Below are 17,579 nucleotides of genomic sequence, written 5' to 3'. Positions count from 1 at the left end.
CCTTTATTTCTCTGCATAGAACAATGCCACGTTTACCGTCGGATGTGTGGAAGCATTTTACCCCAGGCATTAAAGATGGAAAGACTGTGTACATGTGCAAACACTGTAGAAAGCCATATGTAAAGAATGCCACAAAGATGCAGCAGCATTTATCCAAATGCAACAACTTCACTCAAAGCTCACAGCAGTCAGCCCAGAGTTCCTCTGCTTCCATTCAAGAAGATGATGGTTCTCATTCAGCATCAGGCTCCTTATCATCAGCAACTCCTGGCCCACTTGGAAGGTTCTTTGATACAATGGATAACCATAGCCAGAAGAATGCAGATGAGTGCCTTGCTCGAGCTGTATATGCAACAGGCTCACCCCTCATGCTCACAGCCAATGTGTACTGGAAGAGATTTTTCAATGTTATTCGCCCTGCATACTGTCCTCCCACCAGACATGCTTTGTCTACTTATTTGCTGGAGGCTGAGTATAACAGAGTCCAAGGAAAGCTCAAAGAAACGATAGCGATGGCAGACTGTGGTGCAGTTATCTCAGATGGGTGGTCAAATGTACGCGGGGAGGGCATCATAAACTACATCGTCTCCACTCCTCTCCCAGTGTTCTTCAAGAGCACAGACACGAAGGACAACAGACACACAGGCACATACATTGCTGATGAGCTGAAAGCGGTCATCAACGATCTTGGATCACAAAATGTCTTTGCAGTAGTTACTGACAATGCTGCGAATATGAAGGCTGCTTGGGCTCAAGTGGAGGAGGCCTACCCTCATATTACGTCTATTGGGTGCGCAGCTCATGGGCTTAACCTGCTCCTCAAGGACATCATGGGTTTGAGAACCATGGAAGCACTGTACAAGAGAGCCAAGCAAGTTGTTAAGTATGTCAGGGGGAAACAGGTAGTTGCAGCAACCTACAACTCCAAGCAAATGACAAAGAACAAGAACACCACACTGAAGCTGCCCAACAACACTAGATGGGGTGGTGTTGTCATAATGTACAACAGCCTTCTGGAGGGTAAGGAGTCGCTGCAAGAAATGGCAATATCCCAGTCTGGGGATATGGAAACCACCATCAAGAAAATACTGCTGGATGATGTGTTTTGGGAGAGAGTGGTTAGCAGCCTTAAACTACTCTCACCAGTAGCATCTGCAATTGCTCAGATTGAAGGAGATGACGCTGTCTTGTCAGATGTTCTCAGGCTTTTTACTGATTTAAAAGAACAAATCAGCATTGCCCTACCCACATCCCTGCTGCTCAAAGCAGAGGAGAAGGCAATTGTTCAATTCATACAGACGCGTCAAAAATTTTGTGTCAAGCCGATTCATGCTGCAGCATACATGCTGGACCCAAAGCATGTTGGGAGACCAATACTTTCTGGAGAACAGATCAACAGCGTTTACAGTGTGATTTCTACCCTCTCACACCATCTCAATCTGGATGTGGGCAAAGTTCTGGGAAGTCTGGCAAAGTTCTCTACCAAGTAAGGTCTTTGGAATGGGGATGGGATATGGGAATCATGCAAGCATATCAGTGCACATACCTGGTGGAAGGGACTTTGTGCATCTGAGGCCCTGTCACCTATTGCATCGGTGATACTCCAAATCCCACCTTCATCAGCGGCCTCTGAACGAAACTGGTCACTTTTTGGGAATACGCATACAAAGGTGCGCAACAGGCTGACTAACAAGAGAGTGGAGAAACTGGTGGCTATCTGGGCGAACCTACAACTTATTGAGCCAGATACAGAAGTGTCCACCACACAGCTAGACACTGACACAGAGGAGGAAATGAACACGTCAGAGCCAGAGTCAGAGAATCAGGAGGAGCAATGAGGAGTAGAAGACTCAGAAGACTCATGAGTAGAAGACTCAAAGGGACAAAATAAGGACAAATTACAGGCTAAATAAGCTGATGCACTTTTTATTTTATTTTAGATGGGTCTTTTTTGTGGGGGTTCAATAAAGTTCAAAATTATAACCTAAATAAAGTTTTGAAAGCCTGTTTTTATTTGTATGGAACAGTATGTCTATTTTGACGACAAAGATAATATAAGGGTCAGAGACAAAAGCCATCAGTGTGCAAAAAAACTCAAAATTCCCAAAATTCCCATAAATTCACATAAATTCCCGAAAATTCCCATGGAAAGTTTCCTCTTTTAAAAATTCCCAGAATTTTGCAACCCTACTCTTGAGCATCCCTGATTATAATCACTCAACCTTTGGTGGCCGTGCCTTCTGTTGCCTGGGCCCTAAGCTCTGGAATTCCCTGCCTAAACCTCTCCGCCTCGCTACCTCTCTTTCATCCTTTAAGATGCTCCTTAAAACCTACCTCTTTGACCAAGCTTTTGGTCACCTGCCCTAATTTCTCCTTATGTGGTTCAGTGTCAATTTTTTTGTCTTATAATACTCGTGTGAAGCGCCTTGGGATGTTTTACTACATTAATGGCGCTATATAAATACAAGTTGTTGTTGTTGAGTTGGCCGTATGGTACCATCAGGCAGCAGCAGCTGCAGGTACATTCCTGTGTGAGTCTAGACAGTGAATGCTGTCTGGCTATTCAACTGTGGACGGCAACACATCAGAGTCCAATATTGTCATCATTCAACATGCTTCCAGCATTGATCGCAATCAGGAGCAGGGGCTTGGCCTGACTTTAACCTATCTCTAGCCCAGGGCTGCTGAGGTCAATCATTCTGCCCCAACTGCTACCCTGAGTAATACCAACTAACTCAGTATGAACTGTTGGTCAAATCTGCACTGGAAATGCCTTTGCCTATTGGGTCAGTGCTTGTGTTACAGTACTTGTAATAATTAGGGCACAGTACAAATGATCAGTTCCACTGGGTTATAGTCAGGTACATTATGCCTGGCAGATGCCTCAGTTACATTGGTGCAGCTTGGCTCATTTGGTAGCACTCTCTCCTCTAAGTCAGTGTTCAAGCCCTCCTACAGCACACAATCCGGGCTGATCCTTCACAGAATCACAGAATCACAGAAACCTCACAGTGCAGATAGAGGCCATTTCGGCCCATCGAGCCTGCACCGACACATATCCCACCCGATCCCCGTAACCCCTACACCAACACATATCCCACCCTATCCCCGTAACCCCACGTATTTAATCCCCTTAACACTAAGGGTCAATTTATCATAGCCAATCAACCTAACCCGCACATCTTTGGACTGTGGGAGGAAACCGGAGCACCCGGAGGAAACCCACACAAACACGGGGAGAATGTGCAAACTCCACACAGACAGTCACCCAAGGCCGGATTCGAACCCGAGTGCTGAGGGAATGTTGTATTGTCCTTCGGCTGACTTGTTAAGCCTTTTCCAGTGGTCCAGGTGGGTATTAAAGGTGCCATGCCACAAATTCAAAGAAGAGCAGGGAGTTCTCTTGGTAACCTGGGCAACGCTCCTCCCTGAAGGGTGTTCGCAGAATCTTGCAGCACAGAGGGCGGCCACTCGGCCCATCGTTTCTCTGTCGGCTCTTTGAAAAAGTGATCCAATTACCTTGCCCATAGCCCTGCAAAGTTTTCCTTCTCAAGTATTTATCCGATTCCCTTTTGAAAGTTATTATTGAATCTGCTTCCACTGCCCTTTCAGGCAGCGCGTTTCAGATCACAACAACTCGCTGCATATAAAAATTCTCCTCGTCTCCCCTCTGATTCTTTTGCCAATTACCTGTGTCTTCTGGTTACTGACCCTCCTGCCAGTGGGAACATTTTGGGGGAAAAGTTTGGTTGCTTTGCGCCTCCCGTTAGCGCCCTAAGAAGGCAAAGCAACTAGCGCCCGGGCGCGGCGCCACCAACGCCTCCCGCGAAATTCAGCGGGAGGTTAGCAGTGATGGTAACCATTAGTGCCCCACGGAGCTGTGCCGCCAGCAATGACATCATCGCCATACGCAGCGCCCCGCTCGTGCCCTGGCCGCGATCTTTGGTAGCGCCCCCTGACTTACCACCGGACGCTATGTCCGACGGGGTCAGGGGGGCCTACCTGCGGCCAGGGCGGCACTAGTTAAATGAGAGGTAGCGGGCGGCCATTTTTGTTGCTGACTGCCTGCCAACACCTGCCCCCGTTGCTGTCTTCGGCCCTCGTGAAGTCCCCCATGAGCCTGGCACTCCTCTTTAAATTAATTGGCCACTCCTCTTGAGTGCCAGGCTCATTTGCCGACACTCCCAATCCCTGGTGACCCAGCTGGGTGCCGGGATGCGCTGCGCCAGGCCCCTCCCCTTTAATAAGGGGAGGAAGGCCTGCAGTACCGCGGCACGTAGCGCCGTGATATTGCCTCGCAGCGCCCCAATAGGAACGCGGGACGCTTCCAGTAGCGCCCCTCCTCCATCTCGGGGTGCTACCTGGGAAAATCGGTTGTGAGGGTGCTAATTTTTGGGGGGCTGGCGAAGTTAGCGCCCCAAAAGGGGCGCGACTCAATTTTTTCCCCTTTCTCCTTATTTATTCTATCAAAACCCATCATAAATTTGACCACCTCTATTAAATCTGCCCTTAACCTTCTCTGCGCTAAGCAGAACAATCCCAACTTCTCCAGGCTCTTCACATCACTGAAGTTCCCCAACTGGCCAACATTCCCCTCCCTCAACGAATTCCATCAAAAACAAATGAATTGGCCACTGATTCCGACATTGCTACAGTAACGACACAATGCGATTGATTCTGTGTGAAACCCTGTGGGATGTTTGAGGATCTTGATAAGGCATTACAACAGTGACTACACTTCAAAATTACTGTACTTCATTGGCTGTTCTGAGGTCATGAAAGGTGTTTTATATATATGCAAATCTTTCTTACTTTCTACAAATTCTTTCCAGTAAATCACACTAGTAACTGCAATATAGTAACTGCAGTCTAGGCAAAAGGAATGGTAAGAAACAGTGAGATATGTACAAAATGTAAACAACAACACCTTGCATTTATATAGCGCCTTTAACGTAGTAAAACGTCCCAAGACACTTCACAGGAGCGATTATCAGACCAAATTTGACACCGAGCCACATAAGGAGGTATTAGGGCAGGTGTCAAGAGGTAGGTTTTAAGGAGTGTTTTAAAGCAGGTGAAAAAGGTGGAGCGATGGAGAGGTTTAGGGAGGGAATTCCAGAGCTTAGGGCCTTGGCAGCTGAAGGCACGGCCACCAATGATGGAGCAATGAAAATCAGGGATGTGCAAGAGGCCAGTATTTGAGGAGTGCAGAGATCTCGGGGGTGGGGCGTGTATCGATTTCTTTGTGGGTTCAATGATGAGACATTTATGAAAGAGAATGAGTTTTAATCTAAAGTCTGTTCAACTCTTTATACAGCATTGCAGGAGCTATCATGCTAGTGATGCATCTAGAACGAAACCGAAACTAAACTAACTACCTTGCTTCTCTCGGTCACATGCCCTCTGCTGGTCAGGCACAAGCAATCAATACATGCAATCATGCTATTAAGGCATCATAATCGAACAGGCAAATACCATCTCTATTTGCTGATATCATTACATCTCCTTTTCTTAAAACAAAAGTATTTTACTTTTAACTAATAACATGTTTTCTTTGTATTAATCTGCATTTTAACTGTAACACTTAATGAACTTACATTATCATTATCATGATCAAGGTTTTTTAACCTTGCTTTGTGTGTTCACATGAAATATGTCAATACACTAGAACTTGAAAGAATAAGATAACATTACTTCCTTCTATAACAATAGTCCTTAAATTTGCTCAATGAGTCTCTCAGGAGGCTTCACGTGTCTTGAGGATTTTCTGATTGATTGTCCTTGAATCTGAGTTGTTGCCTCAGATGATGTGTTCTCAGCTGTGTGATCAGGTTGTTCAACAGTATCAGTCTCTTGACCTGCTGTGTGATCAGGTTGTTCAACAGTATCAGTCTTATGACTTGCTGTGGCTGGTCCCATGAGAAGATCTCGACGATTTCTTCTCAGAACAGCACCCTCATCTGTCTGAATGGTGTATGATCTTGGTTGAACTTCCCTCAGGACAGTTCCCTTCTGAGTCCATGTGTTTGTTTTGTCTTTGAACCTTACTTGGTCACCAGTGTGGAGTTCAGGTAGGTTTTGTGTTCCTCTGTCATAGTAGTACTTTTGCTTTTCTTTCTGTTGTTCTTTGAACTTCCTCACTTTCTCCCCCTCTTTTGTTTTCAGGAGGTTCTCCGGGATGGGCAGGTTTGACCTTAGCCGACGTCCCATCAGGAGTTGGGCTGGTGACATACCACACTCGAGCGGCATTGTGCGGTATACAAGCATGCTCTGGTAGAAGTCAGTTCCACTGTCTTTTGCCTTGTACATCAGTCTTTTCACTGTCTGGACCGATTTTTCCACTAGTCCATTGGACTGTGGAAAGTGAGGACTTGACGTTGTGTGGACAAAGTCCCACTCTTTGGCAAAGTGTCGGAAACTTGCATTGTAAAACTGAGGTCCGTTGTCTGTGAAGACCTCACTTGCCACGCCATGTCTGGAGAATATGGCTTTCATACATGTTATCACAGCATCTGCAGTGGTGGTGTGCAGTCTACAAACCTCTGGATACAGGGAGTAATAGTCTGTGACTACAAGATAGTCCTTCCCTTGACATACGAATAGGTCAGCGCCTACCTTCTGGTAAGGTCTGTCTGGTGCTGGGTGTGGCTTTAGTGGTTCTACCGGATTGCTTGCTCGATATTTCAGGCATATTGTGCAGTTTGACACCTCATTTGTCACATCTTGGTTGATTCGTGGCCAGTACATCACCTCTCGTGCTCTTTTCTTACACTTTTCGATTCCCAGATGTCCTCCATGGATCTTTTTAGCATCTCTCTTCTCAGACTCTTTGGGATAACTATTTTACTTCCTTTGTAGATGATGTCTTCGACCACTGATAGTTCCGCCCTGCAGTTCCAGTACTCTGCTATATCAGGTGAGCAGTCTTGCTTCATGTTGGGCCATCCATCCAAGATGCTTTTTCTCAGTCGTCTCATTGTTTCATCTTTGTTTGTCTCAGTCTTTATGAGCTCCATTTTTGCATCTGCTATGGGCAGTGCACTTGTGATCATGTCCACGTAGGCGTTCACTTTGTCATCCATTGTGGTGTTTGCGGGCTCACTTGGGTCTACAGCTCTGGACAACGTGTCTGCTGTATACATCAGCTTACCCGGTGTGTACGCAACATTCAGTGTATAGCGTTGCAGCCTGATCATCATTCTTTGTATTCTAAGCGGACAGCTATTTAGTGGCTTTTGGAACAATGCAATCAAGGGCTTATGGTCAGTCTCTACACTGATTGCTTGTCCTGCCACAAACTGGTGAAATCTTTCACAGGCGTATGTGATGCTGAGCAGCTCCTTTTCTATTTGAGCATATCGCGTCTCCGCATCTGTCATTGAGCGCGATGCATATGCAATAGGTTGCCAGTAGTCATATTGTTGCAGAAGAACAGCACCGAGCCCACTCTGTGATGCATCTGATGATATCTTGATGGGTCTCGCTGGGTCATAAAACCTCAGAACTGGTTCCTCTGTGAGCAGTTTCTTTAGATCGCTCCATGACTTCTCATGCTCATGATTCCATTCCCATTCTATGTTCTTTTCAGTTAGTCTTCTCAGTGGCGCCATCTTTTCTGAGGGGTTGGATATGAATTTCCCCATATAGTTGATCATTCCATTAAACCTCTGCATGTCCTTTTTGCATTGTGGCTTTGGCATATTCTCAATGGCGGACACCTTTCTGGGATCTGGTCTGATGCCCTCACTGCTAAGGATATCTCCCACGAATGTCAGTTCTGTCACCCCGAGCTGGTATTTCTCTCTATTCAGCTTCAGGTTTGTTTTCCTTGTTGCTTCCAGCACTTTTTTCAGTCTCTCGTCATGCTCAGTTCTCGTGGTTCCCCATACTATGATGTCATCCATTGATGTATCAACTCCCTCCAGGTGCTCATAGATCATATGGATAGTCTTGTGATACACTTCAGGAGCTGAGGCAATGCCAAATGGTAACCTTAGGAATCTGTATCTGCCAACTGGACTGTTGAACGTGCACAGTCTTGAACTTGCTTCGTCCAGCTTCATCTGCCAAAATCCTGATGATGCATCTAACTTGCTGAAATATTTTGCATTTGCAAACTGTGCCATGATTTCCTCACATGTAGGAAGCTTGAAGTGCTCTCTCTTTATTGCTCTGTTTAGATCTCTTGGATCCAGGCAAATTCTGAGCTTTCCATTCTTTTTGTCCACTACGACGAGGGAACTCACCCACTCAGTTGGCTCATCTATCTTCTGAATCACGTTCAGGCTTTCCATCCTGTCCAACTCTGCCTTCAGTTGCTTTTGAAGAGCAAACGGAACTTTTCTGCATGGATGTATGACCGGTGTCATACTTTTATCTACTCTGATCGTGTGTTCTCCTGGAATGCAGCCTAGACCCTTAAATAGGTCGTTGTACTCTTTCATGAGTTCATCATAGACTGTCTCTCCTTCGCTTTCCACAATGAGGACTCTCTTTACCAGGTTCAGTCTCTCACAGGCTTTTAAACCTAGTATGGCTTGCACATCCTTTGGCACCACGATTAATGCTAGCGTGTGCTCTCTGTCCTTGTGTGTTACTTTGACAATGCATCTTCCTTTCACTGGTATATCAGTACCTGAGTATCCTGTCACTTTCACTTTTATTCCATGTATCTTTGGTCTGGGTCTAATTTTCTTAAAATCAGTCTTTGATATCACATTAACTTGTGCTCCAGTATCCAATTTAAATGGAATGTGTATGTCATTCACTTTTAGTGTCAACATCCAGTCTCTTTCTTCTTTTTTGTTTTCAGACACAACATCTACATAGAACTCCTCTATCTCGCTTTCATCTACTGTATGGACCTTGCTTTGTTGCACTTGGTTCTTACAGCAACAGGCATAATGGTTGTTTTTGTTGCAACTATTGCATTTTTTACCATATGCTGGACACTCTTTTGGTGGATGCTGTGTACCGCATCGACTACATGACTTTCGATTGTCCCTTTCATTTTCGTTCGCTGGCCAGGCCTCTTTTTTCACATTGGCGCTCTTTTTGTTAAACGGTTTGTGTCCGTTCATTCTCACTGCATCCACGTTGCAGCTATTGTCACTGAACAGCTCCTTTGCCTGCAACTTCACAGTCTCTGTAGCCTTACACTGTGCTATGGCTTTTCCCAGGTCTAGATCTTGCTCTCTTAGCAGTCTTTCCCTTAGACCATTATCTGGAATACCACACACCAGTCTGTCTTTTATCAGCGAGTCTGTCAGTCCCCCAAATTCACACGATTTGCTTCTGTTTCTCAGTTCAGTCACATACTGATCAATAGTCTCACCCGTTTTCTGTACGCATGTGAAAAATCTGTGCCTCTCAAACGTCACGTTACGTTTAGGTATGCAGTAGGCCTCAAACTGTTCCATTATTTTATCTAGCTTCATTTTGTCTCCATTAGCAGCGAATGTGAAGTTATTATACACCTCCAGCGCTTCATCACCCACGACATGTAAGAACAGTGACGATTTCCTTTTATTACTTTTCTCGTCAGCTCCGATTGCTGATAAATACAACCCCACACGTTGTTTGAACCTTCTCCAATTTTCAGCCACATTACCTGTCAACTGAAGCGTCGCCGGTGGGAGTAAACCTTCCATTTTTCACTTCGTTAGCTATTCTCCAATGGTAAGCAACGATGTTCTCTTTTGGCTTGCTAATTTGTGGAGAGCTGATTTAACTTCAAATTTTTTCTCTTCATCTCTTTCAGCCACTTCTGACACCATGTATCGATTTCTTTGTGGGTTCAATGATGAGACATTTATGAAAGAGAATGAGTTTTAATCTAAAGTCTGTTCAACTCTTTATACAGCATTGCAGGAGCTATCATGCTAGTGATGCATCTAGAACGAAACCAAAACTAAACTAACTGCCTTGCTTCTCTCGGTCACATGCCCTCTGCTGGTCAGGCACAAGCAATCAATACATGCAATCATGCTATTAAGGCATCATAATTGAACAGGCAAATACCATCTCTTTTGCTGATATCATTACAGGGGGGGGTTGTGGGGCGGAGGAACTTACAGAGATAGGGAGGGCCGAGGCCTTGGAGGGCTTTGAAAACAAGGATGAGAATTTAAAAATGGTGGGAGGCCGGCCAGGACAGCATTGGAATAGTCAAGTCTAGAGGTAACAACGCTATGGATGAGGGTTTCAGCAGCAGATGGGCTGAGGCAGGGGCAGAGACGGGCAATGTTATGGAGGTGGAAGTAGGCGCTCTTGCTGATGGAGAGGATACGGGGTCAAAGCTCGGCTCAGGGTCAAACAGGACGCCAAGGGTGTGAACAATACTTGGCTTACAGTACTTGGTGCCCATAAGCGATGGCTTAACAGGCCCCTCTAAACCTGTATTATTCTCAGGGTCACTTTCTAATCACCGTGAGATTATTGCAATTGCATTTTAACAGCAGTAACTGACATAGAGTTAAAGGGAGGCAGGGTACATTATCTTGGTCATTAATTCATTCTCAGTGGGTTTAAAACCTGTAAACTTGCGATTTACTTAGAAACACCAGAATATCTTCAAACAAGTAGAATTAATATAAGAATTTCATTAATGATTCATCTCCAGCCTTCCGGAGAGTATTTTTTTTAAACCATCCTTCCCCCCACCGCTAACACACCATTCAGCAAGATGCTCACAGTCTCTGCCAGTGCTGATCCAGCAGCAAAACGGGTCAATGTGATTCGTCTGCTATCCTTCCCTGCCTCCACCTGATCTAAACTCCCTCCGCTCCCTCTCACCTCTGATCAAGATCACAGTCACCGTCTTGTGAACTGTTTAAAATGCTTCAGGTTTTATTTTGAAAGGGGAGGAATATCAATGCTGGGAATGTAACACTTGTCTCCTTTTGCCACACACCATCATCCCATTTGTCTTCTAATCTCTCCTGCCTCCCACCCTATCACAGACCTTCCCTTTTGTTCTTTCCTCCCCTCCCCCCTTTCCCTGCCCCTACACTTGCTTAAACCCTGTCACATCTCTAACTTTTTCCAGTTCGGACGAAGGTCATCGACCTGAAACGTTAACTCTGTTTCTCTCTCCACAGATGCTGCCTGACCTGCTGAGTATTTCCAGCATTTTCTGTCCTTATTTCAGATTTCCAGCATCCGCAGTATTTTGCTTCTGTAACGCTTGTCTACTCTATCAGCACCATGTGCTCACAGCTCAGCTACAAAGTAGGTTGGATTCAGGGTAATGCTCCACCAAAACTACCTCAATAGGCGATCCTAGGTCAGGTACAGCATGGTCCATGGGTTTGATGCTGGGTCAGTCTCCCTCCACATTGCCTTTTCAAGCACTATCAGGTCAGATATAGCAGGAATTAGATACAACTTAAGCTCCCCACATGCTGCCCTTAATGTGCCTTAATGTCCGCCTCAGGAGAGCACCCCTGCTTCACATTAATCGTTCTTGTGCTCTCTCCAAGTGAGGTTGCCAAATTGTAGCAGGAAGGCCCCAGGTTCGATCCTGGTCTGTCCTCAATGAACCGATGAGGCAGTGATGCAGACAGCATGTGATGAAATATATGCCTTCATCAGCCCCTGTGTTTTACCTGCATTGTATTGTGTGTACCGCCCCCTTTTTCCTATTGTGTGTATTGGCTCCGCCCCTGTCTTTTGTCATATAAAGGTCTCAAGAGCTGTATGAGTCATTTCTGCCAGATGAATCCGATGTGGAAAGACATGCAATGTTCTTAGTGATTAAAAGCCTTCAGTTGAATCCTTTAATTCCTTGTCTTTGAGTTATTGATGGCACATCACAGCACAATTGGCCTCAGCCTCCCCAAGCCAGGGAAGGTAAAGAGTGTTCCCATTCCTCATTGTCATCCAGTGAGCCCTTACTGTTAAATAGCTGGCTGCCACCCACTGTCTCCGTTCACTTATGGCAGGAGGAGGGAGGAGGAAGGAAATTTCTCCTGAATAATGGGACAGTGACAGAGTGAGGGAGACGTTCCTCACATCCATCTGGGTTGGATTCAAACCTAGGCCCCAGAAATGAAAGGACCATATTCTGACCCACTGTGTGTCCACTAGGGTTGCAAACATCTGTCAGGACCAAAACTGGAGAGGGGTTGGGGCATCAAGGCTTCACTTTTGACATCTGCTTTGCTAATTGTAATCTATGATATATTAAAAATCTTACATCTGCCTGAACTTCCTACCTACAAAACCTAACTTCCTGGCGTCACATTCTTTGTTACACTTTTGTCAACTTTTTCCATTATAAATTTATGATCAGCCATGATCTCATTGAATGGCGGAGCAGGCTCGAGGGGCCGAATGGCCTACTCCTGCTCCTATCTTCTATGTTTCTATAATGTGTCCACATTTACAATGGATGCTATGTAAACGAGTCATGCTGCAATTACACCCACCCACCAGTGGTGGCACTGTAGCACCTTAGTTTTGCATCTTCAAGTTCCTCAGCCTAAAGAAACACGTGCTCCAGCCAAATCTATTTCTCTAATTCCCAAATTACTGTTAAGTTTTGTTATTTAACTATAAATAATAATGTAAAATGAAAGTATGATATAAAAATAAGGATGGAGTGTCTGATCTTCAAATGGTGACTGAATTACATTTGCGTGCCCTAGTCTGATTGTCCCCCCGCCCTCTAACCTGCTTCGCCTGAAGTCTATACTTGGTGGGGGGGGGCAATAACTTTGAGCAGTGGACAATGGCCGATATCGGATCAGCCGCCCGTTATACAGCCCGCCCAACTTTCCTTCCGTTGACGTCAATATCGCTTGTTTTACACTATTAAGCTCCCGACACGCTGCCCTAACAGTGTGCCTTAATGTCCGTCTCAGGAGGTGTTGCAAACAAGGAGAAAAGACCAAGCGAGTAAAGTCAAAATGATGCCCTTGCTCTTGACTGCTTGTTTGCAACACCTTGGGGAGTTGACTTGTAACGTTAGTAATTGGTGCCTCTACGTCATGGACACCAAAATCAGTGGGGAAATTAAATGTGGCACCGCAGGTTAACGTGGCCATAAAATACACAAACAAAGCACTGGAGTTCATTTCTAAAGGAATAGAATTGAAAAGTAGTGAAGTTATGTTGAACTTATATTGAACCTTGGTTAGACCACCCTTGGGGCACTGTGCACACTTCTGGTCTCCATATTACAAAAAGGATAGAGAGGCACTGGTGAAAGTGCTAAAAACAAGGACGATACCAGAGCTGAGAGATTACAACTCTCAGGAAAGCCTGAACAGTCTTTTCGCCAGAAAAGACTGAGAGGTGACCTGATGGAGGTCTTTAAAATTATGAAGGAGGTTTGATAGGGTAGACGTAGAGACGATGTTTCCACTTAATGGGGAGACCAGAACTAGGGGCCATAAATATAAGATAGTCACTAATAAATCCAATAAGGAATTCAGGAGACACTTCTTTACCCAGAGAGTGGTGAGAATGTGGACCTCGCTACCACAGGGAGTGGTTCAGACAAATAGCATAGATGCATTCAAGGGGAAGCTAGCTAATCACAAGAAGCAGAAAGGAGTAGAAGGATATGTTGATAGGCTGAGATGAAGAGGGGTGGGAGGAGGCTCGTGTGGAGCATAAACACCGGCATGGACCAGTTGGGCCGAATGGCCTGTGTCTGTGCTGTAAATTCTATGTAAATTCTATGAAACAGACTTGCATTAAAAACAAATTTCAGAATCCAGTTTACGTTTTAGAAATTTATGGACGGCCCCTAATCAAATTGCAGGCTGTGTGAGAAATCATGCGAAAGACAACCTCATGTTCCTCTCCCCCCCTCTGGCCCACAGTGTTCTTCACCTATACAACGAGAAGCAGAATATTGCAGCAACTGTATGTGTTCGTGCGGTGAGTGCACCCTGCGTTTCAGCCCCATGATCCCTTGTAACCTTTAGTGTAATGGGATACGCCTTGTATCGAATCAGTATTCTGCAGTTTGCTGCCACTCACATCCCCAGCATTCACCGCCCCTCGGTTTCTTCAAGTCTCTGACTCTGCAGTATTTCCCCATAAACCATTTCCTAACACTAAGCTGCGCAGCCAGCACTTTGTATGTTGCTGCAAATCAATAAACAATAAATATTTATAACCCCAGCTGTATTTGCATTAACTCGATGTCTACATGGAAAAACGCTACCCTCCCCCATTAAATCTCCTCGATAATTCACAGGACAGCACGCCGTCTGTGAGCAGAACATCTGCATCTTAATGAAATATCTGCTACAATCAGTGAACAGCAGATCCAAGCCCTGCTGTGTAACAAATGGGACTGGCTGTTTAATTAATGGCCATTTACCCCTATGTGAAGCGAGGAACCCAACCTGCTTCCATTTCTGGCTTGAATGGCTCCGTTTCTGTGGCTAGCAGACTGTGGCAACTGATTGAAGGTTTGGATGGAATTTTTTTATATATTCGTTCATGGGATGTGGGCATCGCTGGCAAGGCCAGCATTTTATTGCCCATCGCTAATTGCTCTTGTGAAGGTGGTGGTGAGCCGCCTTCTTGAACCGCTGCAGTCCCTGTGGTGATGGTACTCCCACAGTGCTGTTAAGGAGGGAGTTCCAGGGTTTTGACCCAGCGACAATGAAGGAACAGCGATATACTTCCAAGTCAGGACAGTGTGTGACTTGGAGGGGAACTTGGAGGTGGTGGTGTTCCCATGCGCCTGCTGCCCTTGTCCTTCTAGGTGGAAGAGGTCGCGGGTTTGGGAGGTGCTGCCGAAGAAGCCTTGACGAGTTGCTGCAGTGCATCTAGTAGATGGTACACACTGCAGCCACGGTACGCCGGTGGTGGAGGGAGTGAATGTTTAAGGTGGTGGATGAGGTGCCAATTAAGCGGGCTGCTTTGTCCTGGATAGTGTCGAGCTTCTTGAGTGTTGTTGGAGCTGCACTCATCCAGGCAAGTGGAGAGTATTCTATCACACTCCTGACTTGTGCCTTGTAGATGGTGGAAAGGCTTTGGGGAGTCAGGGGGTGAAATACTCACTGGAGAATACCTAGCCTTAGACCTGCTTGTGTAGCCACTATATTTATATGGCTGGTCCAGTTGAGTTCCTGGTCAATGGTGACCCCCAGGATGTTGATGGTGAGGGACTCGGTGATGTTAATGCTGTTGAATGTCAAGGGGCAGTGGTTAGACTCTCTCTTGTTTGAGATAGTCACTGCCTGGCAATTGTGTGGCACGAATAATACTTGCCATTTATCAGCCAAGCCTGGATGTTGTCCAGGTCTTGCTGCATGCGGGCATGGATTACTTCATTATCTGAGGAGTTGCAAATGGAACTGAATACTGTGCAATCATCAGCAAACATCCCCACATCTGACCTTATGTTGGAGGGAAGGTCATTGAGTCAGCAGCTGAAGATGGTTGGGCCTAGGACACTGTCCGGAGAAACTCCTGCAGCGATAGCCTGGGGCTGGGTTGAGTAGCCTCCAACCACCATCTTCCTTTGTGCTAGGTATGACTCAAACCAGTGGAGAGTTTTCCCCCGATTCCCATTGACCTCAGTTTTACTATGGCTCCTTGATGCTACACTCGGTCAAATGCTGCCTTGATGTCAAGGGCAGTCACTCTCACCTCACCTCTGGAATTCAGCTCTTTTGTCCATGTTTGGACCAATGCTGCAATGAGATCTTGAGCCGAGTGGTCCTGGTGGAACCCAAACTGGGCATCAGTGAGCAGGTTACTGGTGATGAAATGCTGCTTGATAGCGCTGTCCACGACACCATCCATCACTTTGCTGCTGATTGAGAGTAGACTGATGGGGCGGTAATTGGCCCGATTGGATTTGTCCTGCTTTTTGTGGACAGGACATACCTGGGCAGTTTTCCACATTGTCGGATAGATGCCAGTGTTGTAGCTGTACTGGAACAGCTTGGCTAGAGGCGTGGCTAATTCTGGAGCACAAGTCATCAGCATGATAGCCGGGATGTTATCGGGGCCCACAGCCTTTGGCCATGTCCAATGAACGTAGCCATTTCTTGATATCACAATAGTTGGCACAGCCTACTCCTTGTGCTATGGCTGGGCACGCTCAGTGTGCACAGTCCATATATAGAGTGTGTAAATATCAGGGCGAGGATATGGGGTCCGAAGCTCAGCTCAGGGTCAAATAGGATGGCCAGGTTGCCAAGAGACTGATTCAGCCTCAGACAGTGGCCAGGGAGGGGGATGAATCGCAGTAGGGTACGGAATTAGTGGTGGGCACTGAAGACAGTGGCTGAAGCCAAGACTATAAAGCTTGTAGGGTTAACTCTCCAAGATCATGGTCCTGGGAGGGAGCCTCGCCATCGGACATGCTCACTGGAGTTCAGCCACAGGTTGCGCAGTGGCTAGTTGCAAAATCACTCACGACCTATTCAGAGTTTGCGATATCGCTGCTGAGGAGCAAGGTTCGCTGGTAGAAGGTCAAAGTTGGAAGATTACCCCTCATATCACAACTGGATGAGGCCGGACAGTTCAAGCTATCCACAGAGGAGATGTGTCCTCATACTGAGGGCACAACAAGACAAAACTCTCATGGACGTTGTGCCAGGAGGCTTTACCCCACCGTGAACTGCTTGCTCACAGACATTTGAAAGTCAACGCCCTGTCATTGCAAACCCATTCCCGTCTCCATGGTATCTGGCCCCACCTAGTGTTGCAACATTAAAATGCTCAGCTCTGCTGAAGAAGACTTGGTGCCACCAGAGCTGGCTTTCGTTCACGGTGAGGGTCTGCACAGTTACTCAGGGTCTCTGTGCATCGCTTTGCTCTCGCCAGAAATAAAGACGAGGGCACAGAAAAGTTGAGTGAGCTGAGAGTTTCACTTCACCAACAGAGGGTCAGCCTTGGTTCAGTGCTAGAGTCAGAAAGTTGAGGGTTCAAGTCCCGCTCCGGCACATAATCGAGGCTCTGCCTCTTCACTGATGAAGGGTCATCGACCTGAAGCGTTGACTCTGTTTCTCTCTCCACGGATGCTGCCTGGCCTGCTGAGTATTTCCAGCATTTTCTGTTGTTATGCCTCTTCACTGCAGTGCTGAGGGAGTGCCGCACTGTCGGAGTTCTTGTCTTTTGGGTGAGACGTTAAACCGAGGCTTGAGTGCCGGGTGGATGTAAAAGACCCCATGGCATTGTTTTAAGAGCACCGAGTATACCACAAAACAGATTAACTGATCGTTCATTCATTCGCTGTGTGTAAATTGGCTGCTGTGGCAACAGTGCAGTAAAGAGCTTGAGGTGTCCCGTGGATGTGAAATGCGCTATATAAATGCCAGTTCTTAGCAACAGCAATTGCAAGACAGAAACAGGCTGGCCAGCCCAACCAGTCCATGTTAGTGTTTGTCCTCCCCACCAGCAGTGGTCCCAATCCCATGTACCCGCCCTGTTCCCACATCCCTTCTATCCCCCTCTCCATTCACCACCCCTCTAACCTATTCTTAAATGTCGATATGCTCTCTGCCTCAATCACTAACTCGAATAGTACATTCCACAACCTCACAATCCTCTGTGTGAAATAGTTTCTCCCGCTCTCTGCCCAAAATCCCTTACATTTTAATCTT

The sequence above is a fragment of the Somniosus microcephalus genome, chromosome 29, assembly GCF_052327205.1.
Source record: "Somniosus microcephalus isolate GS21.2 chromosome 29, FLI_Smic_1.0, whole genome shotgun sequence".
Classification (NCBI taxonomy): domain Eukaryota; kingdom Metazoa; phylum Chordata; class Chondrichthyes; order Squaliformes; family Somniosidae; genus Somniosus; species Somniosus microcephalus.
Note: the sequence above shows the minus strand (reverse complement) of the source record.